The following is a 21,180-nucleotide window of genomic DNA, read 5'->3' as shown; positions in this document are numbered from 1 at the left end:
CCATACTCCGCGTCAGCGTCCGTCTTATAGTGGATCAGCAACGACTCCAACGAGGCGCAGGTGTATAATGATACACAGGTGCAGACCCATCAGTATCTCAGACACACAAAAGAAGCACAGAGTCATGACGTCATCATAAGTAGAGGGAAACACGAGACACGAACCATAACACTCCCCCACTTAAAGAAAGAACCAGTCTTCTTAGACAGGTTCTGGACGAAACGAACAGTAAAAGCAAACAAGAACATCACAACAACAAAAAAAATGACAGAACACACATAAAGTAAATACATTTACCTAGCCCCGAGAAAGGGCATCTGCGACGACGTTGTCCGTTCCTTTCTTGTGGTGGATTTCAAGATTATAACATTGAGCTATAAGCGCCCAGCGCATCAAACGTTGGTTATGATTGTACATTTTATTTAAAAAAACCAACGGATTATGGTCCGTGTAGAGGATGACGGGAGTAGAGCTGTATCCCACATACACATCGAAGTGCTGCAAAGCAAGCAACATAGCTAGAGTCTCTTTTTCGATAGTTGAATAATTCAACTGGTGACGATTAAATTTAGCTGAGAAATAAGATACTGGATGGGATATTCCATCACCACCATTCTGAAGCAGGACAGCTCCAACTCCGGTCGCGCTGGCGTCTACTTCAAGCTTAAACGGACGAGCCAGGTCAGGAGCAGACAACACCGGAGCACTGCAAAGAAGAGACTTTAGACACAAAAATGCAGTTTGACATTCATCAGTCCAATTAAAAACAATTTTAGAGCTACACATCTTCGTTAAGGGAGCGACAACAGTCGAGAAATTTTTACAAAAACACCTGTAATAGCCAGCCATGCCTAAAAATCGTCGCAACTCTCTCCTAGTAGTGGGCACAGGGTATGCAAGAATAGCGGTCACTTTTGCGTCGAGCGGACGTACTTGACCGTTTCCAACCTGTTTCCCCAAGTACGTAACGGAGGCTTTCGCAAAATCGCACTTAGTCAGATTTAAAGTTAACGAGGCATCGGCTAGTCGGCTAAAAACATTGTGCAAAGTAGAGATGTGATCTGTCCACGTGGAAGAAAAAATAACGACATCATCAAGATAAATGTTACAGTTCGGAACATCACCTAAAACTGCAGACATTAACCTTTGAAAGGTAGCAGGCGCGTTTCGAAGACCGAACGCCATACGCGTATATTGAAAGAAAGAGTCGGGAGTCACAAAGGTGGAGACCTCAGAAGCACGTTCAGTTAATGGCACCTGCCAGTAGCCTTTTAAAAGATCTAATTTCATAATGTACCGAGCAGTGCCAAGATTGTCAATACAATCCTCTACTCGAGGCAACGGAAATGCATCCGGCACAGTAACAGAATTCACCTTGCGGAAATCAGTACAAAAACGGAACGAACCGTCCGCTTTAGGGACTAAAATGCACGGTGAACTCCACGGGCTATTACTCTTTTTGGCAAAACCATTTTGAACCAGATAATTCACTTCACATTTCATGATTTCTCGTTTACCTACTGGACAACGATACGCATGCTGTTTTATTGGACCTGCATTACCCACCTCAATATCATGCTGGATGACAGAGGTACCAGACGGAACATCACTAAACAAGTTAGGATAAGTTTCTACTAAGTCCATCACATCCTGACGCTCTTCGCGAGATAAGTAAGACAAACGAGATGGTAAAACTCTTAAAATCTCTGAATTCTTTAGATGACCACCGCTGAACATCTCCATAGACATTTTCAACCCATCATCTACATCCTCAGCACCCATGGTACTGGACAGCAGAGATACTCGTTCTACATTTAACACCGGCTGTGCCTCACTCTGGGACAAACTATTCACCTCATCAGTCTTCCCAATTCGGGCTACATATTTTTTCAGCATATTTACATGACACAAACGTGTCTTTCGTCGTCGTTCTGGTGTATGGATTATATAATCAGTGTCACTTAGCTTGCTCTTAATCACATACGGACCTGCAAATCGCGCAGCTAAAGCAGAACTGGGCAAAGGAAGCAACACTAATACTTTTTCTCCAGGCGTAAAATTACGCACAACCGCGCGTTTATCAAAACAACGCTTCATTTTCTTTTGCGAAATCAAGCACATTACGTTTCTCAGTCGTACCAGTAGAGAGAAACTCATCTTTTAGTACTTTTAAAGGACCCCGTACATTATGTCCAAAGACCAATTCCGACGGACTAAACCCAAGTGACTCTTGTCGCGCTTCACGTAACGCAAACAAAACCAAAGGGACTCCCTCATCCCACTCATTCCCTGCCTCTAGGCAATATTTTCTCAGACTAGATTTCAACGTCTGGTGCCACCTCTCCAGTGCTCCCTGCGATTCAGGATGGTAGGCACTGGATGTTACATGTGACACACTCAAACCTTTCAGCACATTTCGGAAGATTTTAGACACAAAATTAGTACCTTGATCTGTTTGAACAGTTCTCGGCAATCCGAATGTGGTGAAAAACTTTATTAGAGCTTTGGTGACACTTTTGGCAGTTATATTCCGTAATGGAATTGCTTTTGAAAATCGTGTGACAGCACACATAATCGTTAAAATATACTGAGAACCGGATTTAGTTCGCGGCAACGGCCCGACGCAATCTACCAAGACACGTTCAAACGGTTCTCCTACAGCCGGAATAGGGTGAAGTGGAGCAGGTGGCACGATCTGATTGGGCTTTCCTACTACTTGACAGGTATGACAAGACCTACAATATCGAGACACATCAGCCTTTAACCCAGGCCAAAAGAAATGCTGGAGCACCCGATGGTAAGTTTTATTTATACCGAGATGCCCAGACCAAGGATGATCATGTGCCAAGCTTAAAATATGCTGTCGAAACTTCAAGGGCACCACAATCTGATGGACCACGTTCCAGTCATCCGAATCTTCGTCATTCGATAACCGAGCATTCCAGCTGCGCATCAACACAGTGTTGTTCCAATAGAACTGATGGTTGTACAAAGGTGACATTTTACTGTCAGCACTTAAACGACATTTCTCTAACGTACAATCACTTTGCTGAGCCGCAGTGAGAACCTCGCACGAAATAGGCAAAAATACGTCAGGATCGGGACAAACAGATTCTTGGGACAAATTAACATCCATCTGCTCTGTCAAGGCATTTTTCTCAAACATCTCTGCAAAAATAGACTCACCTAGACTCACTTCATTCTCCTTAACGAGATTTTTCGTCTGAGCACGCGTCGTAACTGCACTAGAAGCAAAAACATTCGGAAAATGTTGGGCGAGTACATCTGGTTGTTGATCAGTAACTGGAATATTAGTAACATGTACAACTGGCATTACTTTCCCTCCAGCAAGATCATTTCCCATGATAAAATTAATACCTTTCACAGGTAGGGAAGAACGAGCCGCTACATTAAAACATCCAGAAACTAATTCAGACGTCACCCAGACGCGATGAATAGGTACAGTGATGAAACCCATTTCTATTCCCTGCACGATAGTGCTTGTATCACATTCGGAGTCTGCACAGAAAGGCAAAGTGTCAGACAGTATAAAAGACTGAGATCCTCCCGTATCACGTAAGATCTTCACAGCCTTCTGGTCCTCAACACGACCAGTCAGTGATACATAACCGTCAAACACGAAAGGCTGAAAACACTCATCAGGAGCTACTGAAATCATGGTCTGTGGAGACACAGTTTTCACTAAAACTGAACCGCGAGGTTGAGCGGGAAAATCCTGACGTTCATGCTTTCGTTTTTAAATTCGACACTCAGCAATTATGTGTCCAACCTTGTGACAATAGCCACACTCTTTACGCATTTTCGGGCTAGATGGACCAGGCCTGACTTTAAAATCAGAAGAATTAACTTCATTCTCTCTTTGCGGAGCGTAACCTGATTCACTCGCACGCTTTAAAAACACAGGTTTATGAATAAGTGCATACTCGTCTGCTAAAACAGCTGCTTGCTGTACAGTAGTAACCTTTTGTTCGTTTAAATATAAAGCAGTACGCTCTGGAACACAATTTCTAAACTCTTCAATGAGCAAAAGTTCACACAAAGATTGATAATCCGCGACTTTACACGCCTTTATCCATCGATCAAAAAGTACACCCTTCTCACGGGCAAATTCGACATATGTCTGAGAAGCGGATTTTTTCGTTGAGCGAAAACGTTGCCGATAATGTTCAGGTACTAACTCATAAGCACGGAGAATCGCATTTTTTACGGTCTCATATTGAACACTTTCCTCCAACGGAAGAGATGCACAAATTTCTTGCCCTTTCCCTGTTAACTTACATTGTAACATTAATGACCAGACCTCTGTTGGCCACTTCAACGCAGATGCTATTCTTTCAAATGCCTGAAAATAAGCTTCAACCTCTTTCTCCCGAAAAGGTGGAACAATTACAATATTTTTCGCTACATTAAATGAAGTCGAATGATCAAGAGAATCCGTTACCACAGGTAAAGAGTTAACTGTAGGTATCACAGTAATATTTGAAACGAGTACAGCAGCTTCAACCTCCGAACTAGGTCCATCTTCACGTGCAAATTTGTTAAATCTTTTTGAATCATCTCGAACAGACTGTAACTCTAATTGGCGCATTTTAACTTTCATCTCCGCATCGATACGGTGCAATTCAAGCTGATGGTGCAACTCATCCTTCCGTGCTTGAGCTCTGTCTTGCGTCTCAAGCTGTAAGCGAGCTAAATGTACTTTCAAGCGCACACCTCCCTGATGTACAGGCGATTCTGCGGTAGAGAGGGATAAAGGCTCAAACTTAGGCAAAGAAAAAGGTGGTCCTACCTTCGCCCCACCACCGGCATCCGGCGTAATTGGATTGCCAGCGAGAGGACACAATGAAGTCGAAGAATGCAGCGGAGGTTGTTCCTCGTCATCCATAACAGCTGCAACTGATTCTGCTGATTCAGGAACATCCTCCAACAAAGGCAACACCCCAACATTAATTAAACCAGTTAACAAACAAGCTTTCAAGTCTTTCTTAAGCAATGTTTTCGAAACAGGTATTTCAAAATGTCGAGCAATAAGGAACAAATCGTCCTTTCTACATGTTTCTAACACTGCAACACTAGGTTGACTTATAAACTCCTTTAAATCAAATAACGCCATAATAAATTGATGAGCAAAAACACAAACATAATAAATCAGTAGGCTACAAACGACTCCGGACCTAAGCCTACCTAACCAAGACTAACTAAAACCTCTCTAGTCTTCAGAGGGTACCAGTTGAGAGGCAAGCCTCCCCCCCGGAGTACCTCCAAACACAACAAACTAAAATAATAAAGAAAACAATAAATAGTAAACCGTAGTGAGAATCGGCGCTACGCACGGCCCCCCTGGTTTACTCTACCTACCCGGAGATCGCCCAGCACCACTATCTTTATCTGCTCATCAAACAAAATTAAAGTAATCCGAAATCTCGACGAGCCCCCAATTTATGTTACGAACCCTTTTTGAAAAAAAGCTGGCTACGTAAGGGTTTCACAACATAAAGGAGGACACGTGAAACTCAAGTGCGCTGCATTGACATTTATTTCTTACAAACCTCGCAAAGGTTTCTCGCAAAAACTCAAGAAACACGTATCACAAATAAACTAATAATCTTCAAACAATATGAAGGCAACAAACATTAACAAGACTATCAACCAAGTAAAGTAAATAAAAGAAATGAAACACGAAAGAAATGCTTGTTTGCTGGTTCTCCTCTCTCCTGCCATACTCCGCGTCAGCGTCCGTCTTATAGTGGATCAGCAACGACTCCAACGAGGCGCAGGTGTATAATGATACACAGGTGCAGACCCATCAGTATCTCAGACACACAAAAGAAGCACAGAGTCATGACGTCATCATAAGTAGAGGGAAACACGAGACACGAACCGTAACAATGGCATCTCTCTTGATTTTTCCAACTGGCTACTGAAGCTACCTCTTTCATTCTGTATTTCTCAGGTAACATTCCACTTATGCACAATTAATTATACAAGTATTATTAATTAAGTCATCATGAATCTGCTTTGTTGCCATTTCAAGTGTAACCTTCATTACTGTTAATAAACGCTTTCTCTTACAAACTATGTGCAAACTATTTTTGATTTTAAGTCATTTTTAAAAGGTACTTGTTAAATTACTATATACTCACATTCTAGCAATACCTTCCCAAACATTTTTCTATTCTAACTGTGCTTATTTCAATCTGTATAAGTAGTAGAGTGTGGTAATACACAGACAAAAAAATAAGTTAAAGAAAGAAAGCAGGTCCTTTAGTTATATAATGAATGATAGGATCAATAGATATTTTCTCATTTTACATGTTATTATATTTTTGGCCAATGTGCTGTTACAATTCAATTTGTCTTTTCATTGAAATTGTTTTGCCCTTTTTTAGTTTACCAAGCCAAGATTTGGTGGGTCCCACATTGCTGCTGCAAAGCCAAATCTGAGTGTGGCTAGGAGACCATCTCAGGCTGTTGACCAACCCAGCGCAGCAGTGTCCAGTGCCCCTACACCAAGCCCCACTGTCTCTGTAAGTACTGGCATAATCCACATTGCATTCTAAGACAAATTCCACATCTGTGCACTTTTTAGAAACTTGCATTCTAAGACACATTCCACATCTGTGCACTTTTTAGAAATATATTTTGTATGCAGGAAATCTTATCATAATGAATTAAGAGCAATACTATACAGTTTTCACACAATATGCAGTCAGTGAACACATTTCCACAATGCTTACATTTTCGTAACAGACAAGCTATACCTCCCAACAAAATTATGGATTGTTTTTGTAGTATTTACAAATGTTAACACACACCACCCCACAATAGCAAAAACAATATTCCAAACCTTAGATACAGTATAAAAACCTCGGCTTCTTCAATGATATCAGTTCAAAAACAATATATCTCAGCTGATAATAAACAAACAATTGAATAATTGACACACACCTGATTTATGTTGGGTAAATTGGGCCAACCATAGCTGATTCCAGTCTGGCTTAGACTCAGTGGCAGGGGTTATTTTTTTCTGTTACATTGACACTTATACAGTAAAAGGAGGACTTTGAGGAGTGATGTTTTTGGAAACAGAAAAAGACAAACACTGTAATGTCTGGACGAGGAAGAGTAAGAGCAAGGGGCCCAGGGAGAAGAGCAGGCCCAGTGAGAGATGCAGTGAGAGGTGCAGTGAGAGGTGCAGTGAGATGTGCAGTGAGAGATGCAGTGAGATGTGCAGTGAGAGGTGCAGTGAGAGGTGCAGTGAGAGGTGCAGTGAGATGTGCAGTGAGATGTGCAGTGAGAGGTGCAGTCAGAGATGCAGTGAGATGTGCAGTGAGAGATGCAGTGAGAGGTGCAGTGAGATGTGCAGTGAGAGGTGCAGTGAGATGTGCAGTGAGAGGTGCAGTGAGAGGTGCAGTGAGAGGTGCAGTGAGAGGTGCAGTGAGATGTGCAGTGAGAGGTGCAGTGACAGATGCAGTGAGATATGCAGTGAGAGGTTCAGTGAGAGGTGCAGTGAGATGTGCAGTGAGAGTTGCAGTGAGATATGCAGTGAGAGGTGCAGTGAGAGATGCAGTGAGAGGTGCAGTGAGAGGTGCAGTGAGATGTGCAGTGAGAGGTGCAGTGAGAGGTGCAGTGAGAGATGCAGTGAGATGTGCAGTGAGAGGTGCAGTCAGAGATGCAGTGAGAGGTGCAGTGAGAGGAGCAGGGCCAGGGAGAAGAGCAGGCCTAAGGAGAGGGCAAGGTAGAGGTGTAAGAATGTGTGGTGGTGGCATTCCAAGGGCTGCAAGAATAGTAGTCAGTGATGAAATTCGTGCCACTATCATTGACCATGTAATCAACCACGGTCTTACACTAAGAGAGGCTGGTAAACAGTAAAGGGAAAAAAAACTGATTTGCTTTTTACTGGAATACTGTACATGTGGACATACAGTTCCCAACCAATAAATTTAGTGTAAAAATGGTGGATTGCATGTTTTGTATGCAAATACCTGTAAAACTGAAACACAAAAGTCTATGAAGTTTTTGTAATACAATAGCCAGTATTTTGAAACCTGTTGATTGACTGCATGTACCTTGTGAAGTGAAAACAAGTGTTATTCTTTGACAGAATAATTTCATTCTGAGTCAGATTTCCAGTGTTTTGGTAAAGTTAGTGTGTGCAGAGAAAGATGTGTTCTATTTTGAAATGAAGAGTTAGTATATATTTACAGTTTTTTTCAATTGTTTACACGCAATTTTGAAAACCGGGTTCTTTTTTTCAAAATGTAATCACAATTATCCAAACACCACACTCAATTGGCATAATTCCTAGATTGTTTGGAAAATGACACACTTCTCTCAAAACATACACACTTCAGTCAAAACATATACACATATTTGTGAAAATGCTATTAGTTTTCATTTAACCAACACAGTCCTCAATGATCAGACACTATTGTAACCAGTTTCACACTGCTGTGATAAATAAAAAACACATTTGTAAAAATACTATTTTTAGGAAATAGCATGTGCTAGATTTTTGGCCAGACATTGTTATGTAAGGGATAATTTAGATGAAAAAAAAAAATTGTGACAAACAAACAACATTCTTCATGATTAGTTTGAGATATAGGGAGAATGTACACAAATAGGCCTACTATAAACTTACCAAGCACTGCACAACACTGATTTCTGCAGACTCATATTTCAAGTATTTATTTACAGTATTTCTTACCATAATCAGTTACAGTAATCAACCAACAATGAAATCAATGAAAAAAATAAAATCTGTAGACAAATTAAAATTACTGCATGAAGTACATACAGTTTGACTCTGAAGAAAAACTGCTGTAAAAGCAACAAGAATACTGTAACTATTCAGTTACAGTATCAACCAGAGATTTGGTTGAACTCTTTGTCCAGCTTCCATCGGTGTCAGTCCATGGTCCCTCTACCTCCTTCACCTCTTCCTCTACCTCCTTCTCCTCTTCCTCTACCTCCTTCTCCTCTTCATCTATCTCCTTCACCTCTTCCTCTACCTCCTTCTCCTCTTCCTCTACCTCCTTCATCTCCTCTTTGAGCCCCCCCTCTTATTCTCACTCTTCTTCTTCTTCTTCTTCTAGCTCCTTCCATTTTTGTTGAAGACAGGTGAACTCACCTGCTGCCTTTTATAGCACTCCTGAGTGATGCGTTTTCAAATTAGCACATGTGTGCTTCCACGCCTGATGGATGTGCATATCCAATTCATTCATTAGTGTGGTCAATGGCAATCCGGGGCTTTGTAATGACAAGGAAGTAACCTCACAATCCTTATCTGTGTCTAAGGTGTGAAAATGTGTGTAGAGTTTTACAAATCACCGTGTGTAATGTTTTGCTAAAAGGGTAAGGCAGACATTGTGTGTAATGTTGTGCAAATCTGCGGAGGGGTTTTGCTCATTGGAGTAGAATTTTGCAAATTGTGTGGAAATTTTTATTTTAGTGTGTAAACAATCATAAAAATCTGTAACAAAATGTGTTCTTGAGAAGAAAATTATCCATTTGGCTAATTGTGTTTTGTTGGTGTGAGTCTGTGTTAAGAGTTTAGGAAAAAGTATCTGAAGTATGGGTAAGCGCTTGTTAGCGATTGAAAAAAACTGTAAATACTTTTGAAAACAGATTCAAATAAGCGGCGATCCTAAATTGCAATATTATTTCCCACAATTACTGTTTTTGACTGTATTTTAATCATATTTCAAAAACAAAAAGAATCTTACTGAACATAGACCTTTAAACAGTATAGTATAATTCCATCTAGGATTAGTTAAAATTATTGGACAGTTATGACTATTTCTTTCTCTTGTTATATATGCAACATATATTATATTTCATTGCATGTTGTCTCGGTAAGAAATTTCAAAATTTTTTGGTCTAAAATAATTGAATTTGCATATTAACTGTCACAACTCACACAAATTAGTGCTAGCAGCTGACACAATTCTGAAAACTATTGGAACAAATGTATACATTTTATTCTATAACCTTAAGTACGTATTTGACATCCAATATTTTCTATTTTATATGAGGGTAGTCTTGGATAGATAAAGCGGTAATTAAATAAATGACCTGCTAGACTAAATGTTTTGTCTTTTTCATTCACAGACTACTCCTTCGGGGGCATTACTGCAAGATGCATCTCTAGTTCGACTGCATCGTTTGTGGTCGGACACTTTGCCACCAGAGGATCACAGGTGGATTGCCAGCAGGCTTTTTAAAATGGGGCCCAAGGGAAAACCAGAGCTTCGAGACAACCTACAGCTCTGGTATTACCCACCACAGCCAGCACTTATTTACAACCAGGCTCCAGCTCCAGACAGATTTTTTTGTCATGCTCTGTTGCTGTGGATGCCGTACAAGCTGTGGAAGATCAAGGCTCTCTGTCCCAATTCTGCCTGCGGGCAGCATCAGCTGACTGGAGGCGGTCTGCACAAAAGGGCACGGCAGGTTCTGGACATCGATAGGATGTACAACATGGTCACAGAAACCCTCATCTGTACCAAGTGTAAAGCCTCGCATGTGTCCTGGAGTCAGACTGTCCTGCAACAGCTGGATCTGGGCAATCGCTCTGAATTTCGGGTCATCCTCACGCGGAAGTAAGTACACTTTAATTCCACTTCCAGTTGATAGCCCATCATCACATATGTTTGCAAATACTTTACAAATCAATTGTGTAAAATATATGAATGTGTGGATTTTGCTTTTCCTAAGGTATGCCTGTGATATGAGAGTCATTCGGCTCCTGCGTGAGCGTGGCCTAGGCAACAGTCCCACGCGTGTCATCAAACAGCTGCGTGAGAACCACAGTGAGGAGTGGCTCCAGCGTATGGCCCGGTACACCACCCAATGTGTGGACTTCCTCAAACGACCCGGGGTGTTGCAAATACAATTCCAGGAACCCCCAGAGCCTACAGTGGTCCCAAGCTGCAAGTGGCTGCTCACCGTGTACAGCCAAGACATCCTGACAAGGCTGGATGAAATCCATGCAAGGATAACATCTACGTATGGTTCAGTCTTGAAGATGGATTCCACTAAAAAGGTTAGCAGGGGATTTTTGTTAATTTATGGTGTTTACTGTTATATCATTATCAGAGCATGAGTATCATATTCTACATGGTGTGATGTTTCATTGCATTGCATGCTTCCTGTCATCTACTGCAGATCACTAAGAAGCTGGCTGGGACGGCAAGGGGAACGGGACTCTGGCTTACCTCTGTTGGCAATGAGTTTGGTCAGGTGCTCATGAGTGTGCTGACAGCACAGGAAGGAGCAGGACTGGACATGATGGTCGATGGTCTGGTGAAAAGGTACCAGCAGGCTAGTGTGGATCCACCTGCTGTTTTGTACGTGGACTGTGGCTGCTGCACTGATGTGGGTGAGACCAAGCTGAAAACCAGATTCAGAGGGTGGCCTGATCTCATGATTCGCTTGGACATCTGGCATTTTATGCGCAGGATTGCCATGGGGTGTACAACTGATGCCCATCAGCTGTATCCCATCTTCGTGTCACGGCTGTCAGCGTGCATTTTTGAGTGGGATGCGGCTGATGTTTCTATGCTTCGCAAAGCAAAGAGAGAGCTGTTGATATCCCAGGGTTGGCCTGCGCTGACAGATGAAGATGTCCACAAGCATCTTACCAGGAATGAGCTGGCACTCCATTGCCGGAGGAGGACCTGTGGAGAGGAGACTACCATCCTTCTCCTTGAGCGGCTGCTTACAGAGCTCCTGAGCAGCAAGGGCAAAGACTCCCTGGGTGTTCCTCTCCTGGACCGAGAAAGGATGGAGCACATCTGGAATGTCCAGAAGAAGCATGTGAAATGCATTCAAGACCCCCCTGGTGTTGTGCTCTATACAGAGACAGGAAGCCTAAACAAGGGAGGTGTGCTTCTGAAGACCTACAGATGTGCCAGGGGCTCCACTTCTCTCGAGTCCTTTCATTTACACCTGAACCGTTTCATCCCAGGTATTGTGTTTGTCACACACACTGTGCAGGTGTAAAGAAAGAGCATTAAGTGTTTTTGTGTGTTCCTTTACCACCTCCTAAACACTGTTGTGTCTATTTACAGGGACCAGTGCAAACAGTCTGAACTTTCAGATTTATCTGCTGGAGGGTCTACACCGGTGGAACCAGGACCGGGAGGCTGCTTCCCTGTCATCGGAGCCATCAGCTTTGCGCAGCTACACAGGAGAACTTGTTCACTGTGTAAACGGCAATTATGAAAAGCTGTTTGGCAGGAAAGTGTTCCCCACGTTTTGTCCCCCTGCATGTTACACCGGTGAGAATTGTTTTATATATTTTTTATTTTATCAACTTGCAATTTCTGTGTAACCCTGTCTATATGTCAGATTTAACCCTATAGAGTCGATTGTATCATAATTGATATGCAAGTTTCTAAAGGACTCTAAATGATCAACATGATCAAAAATTTTTAGGAAACATGCCCTCTGTCGTCTGATTGATTATAGTCTTTTAGTATAATTGTAAAAGTGTCCACCTTCAGCTCGTGCTTCACGTTTCTTTTCATTGTAAAACCTTTACTGATTTTATAAAGTAATTGTAAGAATAACTTTTATATTGTTAGTAATATTTAATGACTAGTTACTAGACTGAAGCAGCTTGGGTTCACTTGATTAGAAAATCATGTTACATGTAAATATCAAAATGATCATCAGACTTTTCTCTCAATCATCATTGTATTGCATTTCATTTCATGTTTTTCCCCCATAATTAAACGTATTGGGCCTCTTAATAAAACTGTTTTGTTTTTTTTCTCCTTGACGATGAGCTCTATATTCTCACACTATATGAGCTACTACAAAAGCCTAATGTATCAAATATGATACACAACATTCTATTTAATTTCCGTTTGTTTATTGTTTTTATTTCAGGTGAGCTCATTGGAGTGCAGTATCTGTTCCAGCAGACTGGTCAGGCACTGCAGGACATGAATCCTGACTCTGAGCAGACAGCAGAGCTCATTGAGGACCTCAGTGTGGAGGAGGGAGATGAAGATGAGGGCTTCTGTGACATCAGCGAGGATCACACAATAGCAGATCCGGAGGCTGTTCTGTCACCACCCTCTTCCACACTGACACTGGGTTCTTCCACCCTGGTCACCAGCAGTGCCACACCTGTACTGGGCTCCACATCCCCTTCACTGGTCCCTGACCCCAAACTTGTCCTCACACAGTCTCCTTCATCACCTGGACCCTCAGGGACTGCTGTCACACCTGTTCCCTCTGAAACATCTGTTTCAACTCTCCCCTCAGAGCCAGAGGATGCTGGTCAGGATGATGATGAAGAGGAGACGGTAAATACTACTCCTTTGTATGTCTTTCAAATTAACTAGAATAATTATGATGAATTAACATCCAGTGCTTTAAATCCAGACTTTCCACATATTTTACATTTAAAAGTACAGCCTAAATTCATTTGTAAGCTGCAAATACACATCAAGTCAAGTCATCTTTATTTATTTGGTGCTTTGTAAAATGTCAAGAATGGCGCTCTCTCTGCTTTGTACTATACAGTGCTTTACGGTGATAAACAGGAAAATAACACAATCAGTTATGGAATTATGCATTAGACAGATGTGATGTAATAATTGAATTGCATGTTTGTGTTTTTTAATTGGCTGTTGACTACCAAAATATCCCGGGTTATCAACATGTGGACCAGCTGGCAGAATATCTGGTGGATCTCCGGGACCACACAGCCCTCAGCCTGACCAACCAGGAAGCCAACACCATAATTGCTCTTTGGCAGAACCTGGATGACCGGGACAAGGAACGGGTGGTGTATGAGAGTCGATGCCGAAAGAGACTGCTGAGTGGACGCTTCAAGGTCCCGAAGAAGCCCACTCACCCTGGTGTAGAGAGCACCACCAGATGTGTGCTGGGTGCAAGCAGCGCACCTGCTCAGTGGCCTGACTGTTGCCGTCTGCTGGAGACCATCTTCATCAGACTTTGCACTGTCCACCCAAGCCCCAAAAGAAAAGGCAAGGGAGCCCTGTCAAGATTGTCTCTGATCCTGCAAGACTATCGCAGGATAAGGCAGCTTGTACTGGCAACAGCTTGGTGATGGGAGGAACATCCATGCAGCTGGTGGAGGTTAACCAGAACACCCTGATTCAGTGGTATAACAAAAGACAGAAAAAGCAGGAGCTGTCTGTGCTGCTTCAGGGCATTCAGTTGCCTCAGCCCCTCCCTGAAGCTCATGAGCCTCTCCAGGTAGCCAAACGTCTACGGACTGAGCCAGAACAACCAGGGGAGCAGCACCAGTACAAGCTACCAGAGAGCACAGCTGGTCAGGCAAAGCAGAGGCAGACTTCTGTTGGGCGACCCCCTCTCAGACCCAAGGCACCAGCGCAGAGTCAGACGTTGCTGACACCATCTGCATCTGGAGCATCACTGCAGATGGTACCAAATATACTTATACCATCAGAACCAGGTTTCCAGGGTGTGCCAATGTTCCAGGCTGTGCCAATGTTCCAGGGTGTGCCAATGTTCCAGGGAGTGCAAATGATCCAGGGCATCCCAATGGCCCAGGGGATGCAAATGATACAGCCACTGTTACAGCCAACAGCTGTACAGGGCACCCGCTTACCCGCTTCACCAGTTGCCAATCCAGACTCCATGCCCAAGAGACCCTACAGGAGAAAAGTAGAGGCCAACACTTGCAAAAAATGTGGGCAATTTAAAACAAGTGCAAAAGGACATAGCCAGTAATTGGTGCAAAGGACATAGCCAGGTGTGGTTAGAGGAAATGCGGAGAACCATTTCCAAATAATGTATATATTTTCATGTATATAGCATCATGTATATAGTGTGAAACAGCATCCCACCTGCAACTTATTTGAATGGCCTGTTCGTCCACGGCAAATCTAAGTGACAGCCGTGGCCCTGCCCATTGACCACAGAGAGCCTATTTGTCCCACTGACCGCCTATGTGACCACGAATGGCCTATGTGTCCCATCAGAAGAACTATGCATTATTAGACTTAAAATGGCATGTCCATGGACAGCTTACAGGGACTCTGTCAAATAAGTTAAAGGTGGGATGCTGTTTTCGACTTTTTTGGAGCGGGTGAGTTCTTGGAAACTATGGGTGAGTTTTTGGAAAACTCAAATTTGTGAGGTCAAACCTACTGTAAACCACACTGGGTACACAATACAACACACTGATGTACATTAAAGCTATTAATTATGCATAGTTAGCCTAAAAATGGACTGTCCACGAACAGCCTATTTGGATCCTGTCAAATAAGTTACAGGTCGGCACAGGAAGGTGTCCTCAGACATCCTATTTGGACCCTGTAAAATAAGTTACAGGTGGGCAAAGTAAGGGCCCACCTGTAACTTATTTGACAGGGTCCAAATAGGCTATACGTGGTCAATGCATTAATAGGTCATATTTCATAATTACAGTGGTTTTATAAGGTGAAACCTACTGTACACCACACTGGGGACACAATACAACACACTGATGTACATTAAAGCTATTAATTATGCATAGTTAGCCTAAAAATGGACTGTCCACGAACAGCCTATTTGGTCCCTGTCAAATAAGTTACAGGTGGGCAAATTAAGGGCCCACTGTAGCCTAAAAATGGACTATCCACGAACAGCCTATTTGGTCCCTGTCAAATAAGTTACAGGTGGGCAAATTAAGGGCCCACTGTAGCCTAAAAATGGACTGTCCACGAACAGCCTATTTGGACCCTGTCAAATAAGTTACAGGTGGGCAAAGTAAGGGCCCACATGTAACTTATTTGACGGAGTCCAAATAGGTTGTCCGTGGTCAATGCATTAATAGGCCATAATTCATAATTACAGTGGTTTTTTGTGGTCAAACCTACTGTACACCACACTGGGGACAGAATACAACACACTGATGTACATTAAAACTATTAATTATGCATAATTAGCCTAAACATGGACTGTCCACGGACAGCATTTAGGGCACCCGTCAAATAGGTTACAGGTGGGATGCTGTTTTTGACTCTAACGCACTTAACGGGGTACTACGGACCCCAGTCTTTTTGGACCGTCTGAGGGGACCCTGAGGGGCCACAGATTTCAAATTGGAGCCATTCGGAGCTATTGGGACCGTTCCGTGGGGATGTCCACCAAACGCCTATGAAAATGAATGGGATAAGTTGCACGTGTCAGTGGCTCCCGCGCGGCCCCCGGGGGTCCGAGGAGCCCCAAACTCGACAAAAAGTTGCGTCACGTGGCCCTCTGCGACAGACCGAGCGGGCTAGGTCGAGACATGCCAAGTTTATTTTTAGCTATTTTTTATGCACCTCTCTGTCTCCCATTGATCTCTATGGGAGCATGTGTCTGCTAGGGTTAATTCAGCAGTTAGGATTAGAGGGCCTACTAGGCTCGGGAAGCATCTAGAGCCACGATACTCTGGGGCCCGATTCGGGGGCCCGTGGCGGTCGTCCGTGACGAATCTCGAGGTCCTACGACCTTTCGACCCCTTAGGGTGACTGTTTATTTGATTATCAGAAACTTGATTTGGACGTCAGTCCCACCGCTTCTAGCGTACGCTTGTTCAAAAGCGACTGAAACTATAGACTGCCCAGTGTTTTTAACATGGCAAAATGCTGCTAATTTTGTTGGCAGACCGAACATTTTATATTACTGTACAGGAAACCTCAATGGTCATTTGTTTTATTTTTGTCCTTTTCTAAAGAGATTAAACCACAAACATCCCTGCAAGTGTACTGACCTGCTCAACAGAAAATCGCATACAAAATTTTTGCAAAAACCACCCACAGTTTCCGCCCAGTTTCGAACTGGGGACCTTTCGCGTGTGAGGTGAACGTTATAACCACTACACTACAGAAACACGTCTTCAGCTTGCAGACATAAATCTTTAGGTGCATGCTTATTAAAAAGCATATAAAGGAAATGAGCGCTGCACCCAACTAGTGTGGCAAACAGTTTAAAATTCTGTCAGAATCCAACCACTGTTTCTGCTCGGTTTCGAACCGAGGACCTTTCGCGTGTTAGGCGAACGTGATAACCACTACACTACAGAAACCTACTGATGAGGTGCATGTGCTTTTTAGAAGATGGCTCCTTCCCATAATCTGCTCTGCAAGCAGTGTGACAGTCTGTAAATTCCACAAACAACAGAACAGAGGTTATTCGCCATGGCAATCTGCCTACAGCTCCTTGGTACGATGGCCTTCACCTGTCTCAAAAGTAAGGGTTTTGTAGCGAATTGCAGCATTTATATTTAACATGCCTCCACTTGTTTCCACCCAGTTTTGAACTGAGGACCTTTCGCGTGTAAAGCGAACGTGATAACCACTACACTACGGAAACTTGATTTGGACATCAGCCCCACCGCTTCTAGGGTACGCTTGTTCAAAAGCGACAGAAACTATAGACTGCCCAGTGTTTTTAACATGGCAAAATGCTGCTAATTTTGTTGGCAGACCGAACATTTTATATTACTGTACAGGAAACCTCAATGGTCATTTGTTTTATTTTTGTCCTTTTCTAAAGAGATTAAACCACAAACATCCCTGCAAGTGTACTGACCTGCTCAACAGAAAATCGCACACAAAATTTTTGCAAAAACCACCCACAGTTTCCGCCCAGTTTCGAACTGGGGACCTTTCGCGTGTGAGGCGAACGTGATAACCACTACACTACGGAAACACGTCTTCAGATTGCAGACATAAATCTTTAGGTGCACGCTTATTAAAAAGCATATAAAGGAAATGAGTGGTGCACCCACCTAGCGTGGCAAACAGTTTAAATTTTCTGTCAGAATCCAACCACTGTTTCTGCTCAGTTTCGAACCGAGGACCTTTCGCGTGTTAGGCGAACGTGATGATAACTACACTACAGCAACCTATTGATGAGACACATGTGCTTTTTAGAAGATGGCTCCTTCCCATAATCTGCTCTGCAGGCAGTGTGACAGTCTGTGAATTCCACAAACAACAGAACAGAGGTTATTCGGCATGGCAGTCTGCCTACAGCTCCTTGGTACGATGGCCTTCACCTGTCTCCAAAGTAAGGGTTTTGTAGTGAATTGCAGCATTTATATTTAAAATGCCTCCACTTGTTTCCGCCCAGTTTTGAACTGAGGACCTTTCGCATGTAAAGTGAACGTGATAACCACTACTCTACGGAAACTTGATTTGGACGTCAGTCCCACCGCTTGTAGCGTACGCTTGTTCAAAAGCGACTGAAACTATAGACTGCCCAGTGTTTTAAACATGGCAAAAAAGCTGCTAATTTTGTTGGCAGACCAAACATTTTTTATTACTGTAAAGGAAACCTCAACGGTCATTTGTTTTATTTTTGTCCTTTTCTAAAGAGATTAAACCACAAACATCCCTGCAAGTGTAATTTTTGCAAAAACCACCCACAGTTTCCGCCCAGTTTCGAACTGGGGACCTTTCGCGTGAGAGGCTAACGTGATAACCACTACGCTACGGAAACACGTCTTCAGGTTGCAGACATAAATCTTTAGGTGCACGCTTATTAAAAAGCATATAAAGGAAATGAGCGCTGCACCCACCTAGCATTGCAAACAGTTTACATTTTCTGTCAGAATCCAACCACTGTTTCTGCTCGGTTTCGAACCGAGGACCTTTCGCCCTTTAGGCCACCGAGTAAGGGAAGGGGTCCGCGGACAGCTTAAAAGGTAGTGCCTTGGACCGGCGCGCAACGCCCCCTAGGCGATTTTTCAGGGCCCGGCCGACCGCGCCCGGCCGCGGGGGGGCCCCGTGGGGCGGGCCGGAGGCGTCGCGTCGGGCCCGGCGGCCCCGGGGGCCCCGCGGGAGCCCGACGAAATTCGGCCCCCTTGCCCGCAACCCGGGCCTCGGCCACAGGGGGGCTCACCGACCGCCCGCAGTCGATTCGACGCGCACCGAACAGGTCGCAGGCGGGCGTCCACGGAGCGCACGCGTGTCCCCCTGACCGCCTTTTCGCAAAATTCCCTGACCACACCCACCGACCACCAAGCGCCCGTTCGTCCCACCTGTGACCTGTGAGCAGCCCGTGACCGCCCCCTGACCACGCCCACTGACACGAACAGCCTATTCGTCCCCCTGACCGCCTGTGTGACCACAAACGGCCTGTTCGTCCACGGCCAATCTAAGTGACAGCCCGTGGCCCTGCCCACTGACCACGAACAGCCTATTCATCCCACTGACCGCCTGTGTGACCACGAACAGCCTATTCATCCCACTGACCAACTGTGTGACCACGAACAGCCTATTCATCCCACTGACCGCCTATGTGGCCACGAACAGCCTATTCATCCCACTGACAGCCTATGTGACCACGAACGGCCTGTTCGTCCACGGCCAATCTAAGCGACAGCCCGTGGCCCCGCCCACTGACCACGAACAGCCTATTCATCCCACTGACCACCTATGTGACCACGAACAGCCAATTCATCCCACTGACCGCCTGTGTGACCACGAACAGTCTATTCCTTCCACTGACTGCCTATGTGGCCACGAACAGCCTATTCATCCCCCTGACAGCCTATGTGACCACGAACGGCCTGTTCGTCCACGGCCAATCTAAGTGACAGCCCGTAAACCTGCCCACTGACCATGGACAGCCTATTCGTCCCACTGACCGCCTATGTGACCACGAACGGCCTGTTCGTCCACGGCAAATCTAAGTGACAGCCCGTGGCCCTCCCCACTGACCACGTACAGCCTATCCATCCCACTGACCGCCTATGTGACCACGAACAGCCTATTCATCCCACTGACCACCTATGTGACCACGAACAGCCTATTCATCCCACTGACCGCCTGTTTGACCACGAACAGCATATTCATCCCACTGACAGCCTATGTGACCACGAACGGCCTGTGCGTCCACGGCCAATCTAAGTGACAGCCCGTGGCCCTGCCCACTGACCACGGACAGCCTATTCGTCCCACTGACCGCCTATGTGACCACGAACGGACTGTTCGTCCACGGCCAATTTAAGTGACAGCCCGTGGCCCTCCCCACTGACCACGTACAGCCTATTCATCCCACTGACCGCCTATGTGACCACGAACAGCCTATTCATCCCACTGACCACCTATGTGACCACGAACAGCCTATTCATCCCACTGACCGTCCACGGGGAGCCTATAGGGGCTCCGTCAAATAAGTTGCAGGTGGGATGCTGTTTTCGACTTAGACATTTTCAGCGGGTGAATCCCTGTAAAGAATTGGGGATTTCATCATATGTGCTGAAGTCCCCAATTCTTTACAGGGATTCACCCGCTGAAAATGTCTAAGTTGAAAACAGCATCCCACCTGCAACTTATTTGATGGAGCCCCTGTGAGCTCTTTGTGGACAGTTTGATTTTATGCTAATTTTGGCCTGTGTGACCACGAACAGCCTATTCATCCCACTGACAGCCTATGTGACCACGAACGGCCTGTTCGTCCACGGCCAATCTAAGTGACAGCCCGTGGCCCTGCCCACTGACCACGGACAGCCTATTCGTCCCCCTGATCTCCTGTGTGACCACGAATGGCCTATGTGTCCCATCAGCAGAACTATGCATTATTAGACTTAAAATGGCATGTCCATGGACAGCTTACAAGGACCCTGTCAAATAAGTTGCAGGTGGGCACCAAATAAGTTGTAGGTTGGCACGGGAAGGTCCCACCTTCACAGCACTGTCTGGGCACGTCCAGATGAGCGCAGGAGCGCAGGTTTCAGCTCCAAATTGTGTCCAGAGGCTGAGATCTGGACGTCCCACGTACAATCTATCCCATTCAAAAATTTAGGCTGTTCGTGGACAGTGGAATTTCGGGGTTCTGAAGGCTGCAAATCGCTCAGGGGGGCCCAGAGATTAACGTAAAATTGATATTTAATCAATTTTATTCATTTTTATCAGTCATGACATCAAAATATAAAACAGCGTCCCACCTGCAACTTATTTGAATGGCCTGTTCGTCCACGGCCAATCTAAGCGACAGCCCGTGGCCCTTCCCACTGACCACAGAGAGCCTATTTGTCCCACTGACCGCCTATGTGACCACAGGAAGGTGTACACGAACATCCTATTTGGACCCTGTCAAATAAGTTACAGGTGGGCAAAGTAAGGGCCCACCTGTAACTTATTTGACAGGGTCCAAATAGGCTGTACGTGGTCAATG

At 44.5% G+C, this 21,180-nt stretch overlaps 4 non-coding genes across 4 annotated transcripts; all 4 read right to left on the bottom strand.

Moving 5' to 3' along the window:
- Window positions 1–17,007: 17,007 nt before the first annotated feature.
- Window positions 17,008–17,080, bottom strand: trnav-aac (transfer RNA valine (anticodon AAC)). The gene has a single exon. It is a non-coding gene; the product is annotated as a tRNA-Val (tRNA).
- Window positions 17,081–17,294: 214 nt separating this feature from the next.
- Window positions 17,295–17,367, bottom strand: trnav-uac (transfer RNA valine (anticodon UAC)). Its single transcript has one exon. It is a non-coding gene; the product is annotated as a tRNA-Val (tRNA).
- A 266-nt stretch (window positions 17,368–17,633) lies between these two features.
- trnav-cac (transfer RNA valine (anticodon CAC)) lies at window positions 17,634–17,706 on the bottom strand. Its single transcript has one exon. It is a non-coding gene; the product is annotated as a tRNA-Val (tRNA).
- Window positions 17,707–18,425: 719 nt separating this feature from the next.
- trnae-cuc (transfer RNA glutamic acid (anticodon CUC)) lies at window positions 18,426–18,498 on the bottom strand. The gene has a single exon. It is a non-coding gene; the product is annotated as a tRNA-Glu (tRNA).
- Window positions 18,499–21,180: the final 2,682 nt, after the last annotated feature.

The sequence above is a fragment of the Siphateles boraxobius genome, unplaced genomic scaffold (assembly GCF_051911475.1).
Source record: "Siphateles boraxobius isolate OS27281-9 unplaced genomic scaffold, OSU_SipBor_1 51, whole genome shotgun sequence".
Lineage (NCBI taxonomy): Eukaryota > Metazoa > Chordata > Actinopteri > Cypriniformes > Leuciscidae > Siphateles > Siphateles boraxobius.
This window is presented reverse-complemented; position numbering and strand designations above follow the sequence as displayed.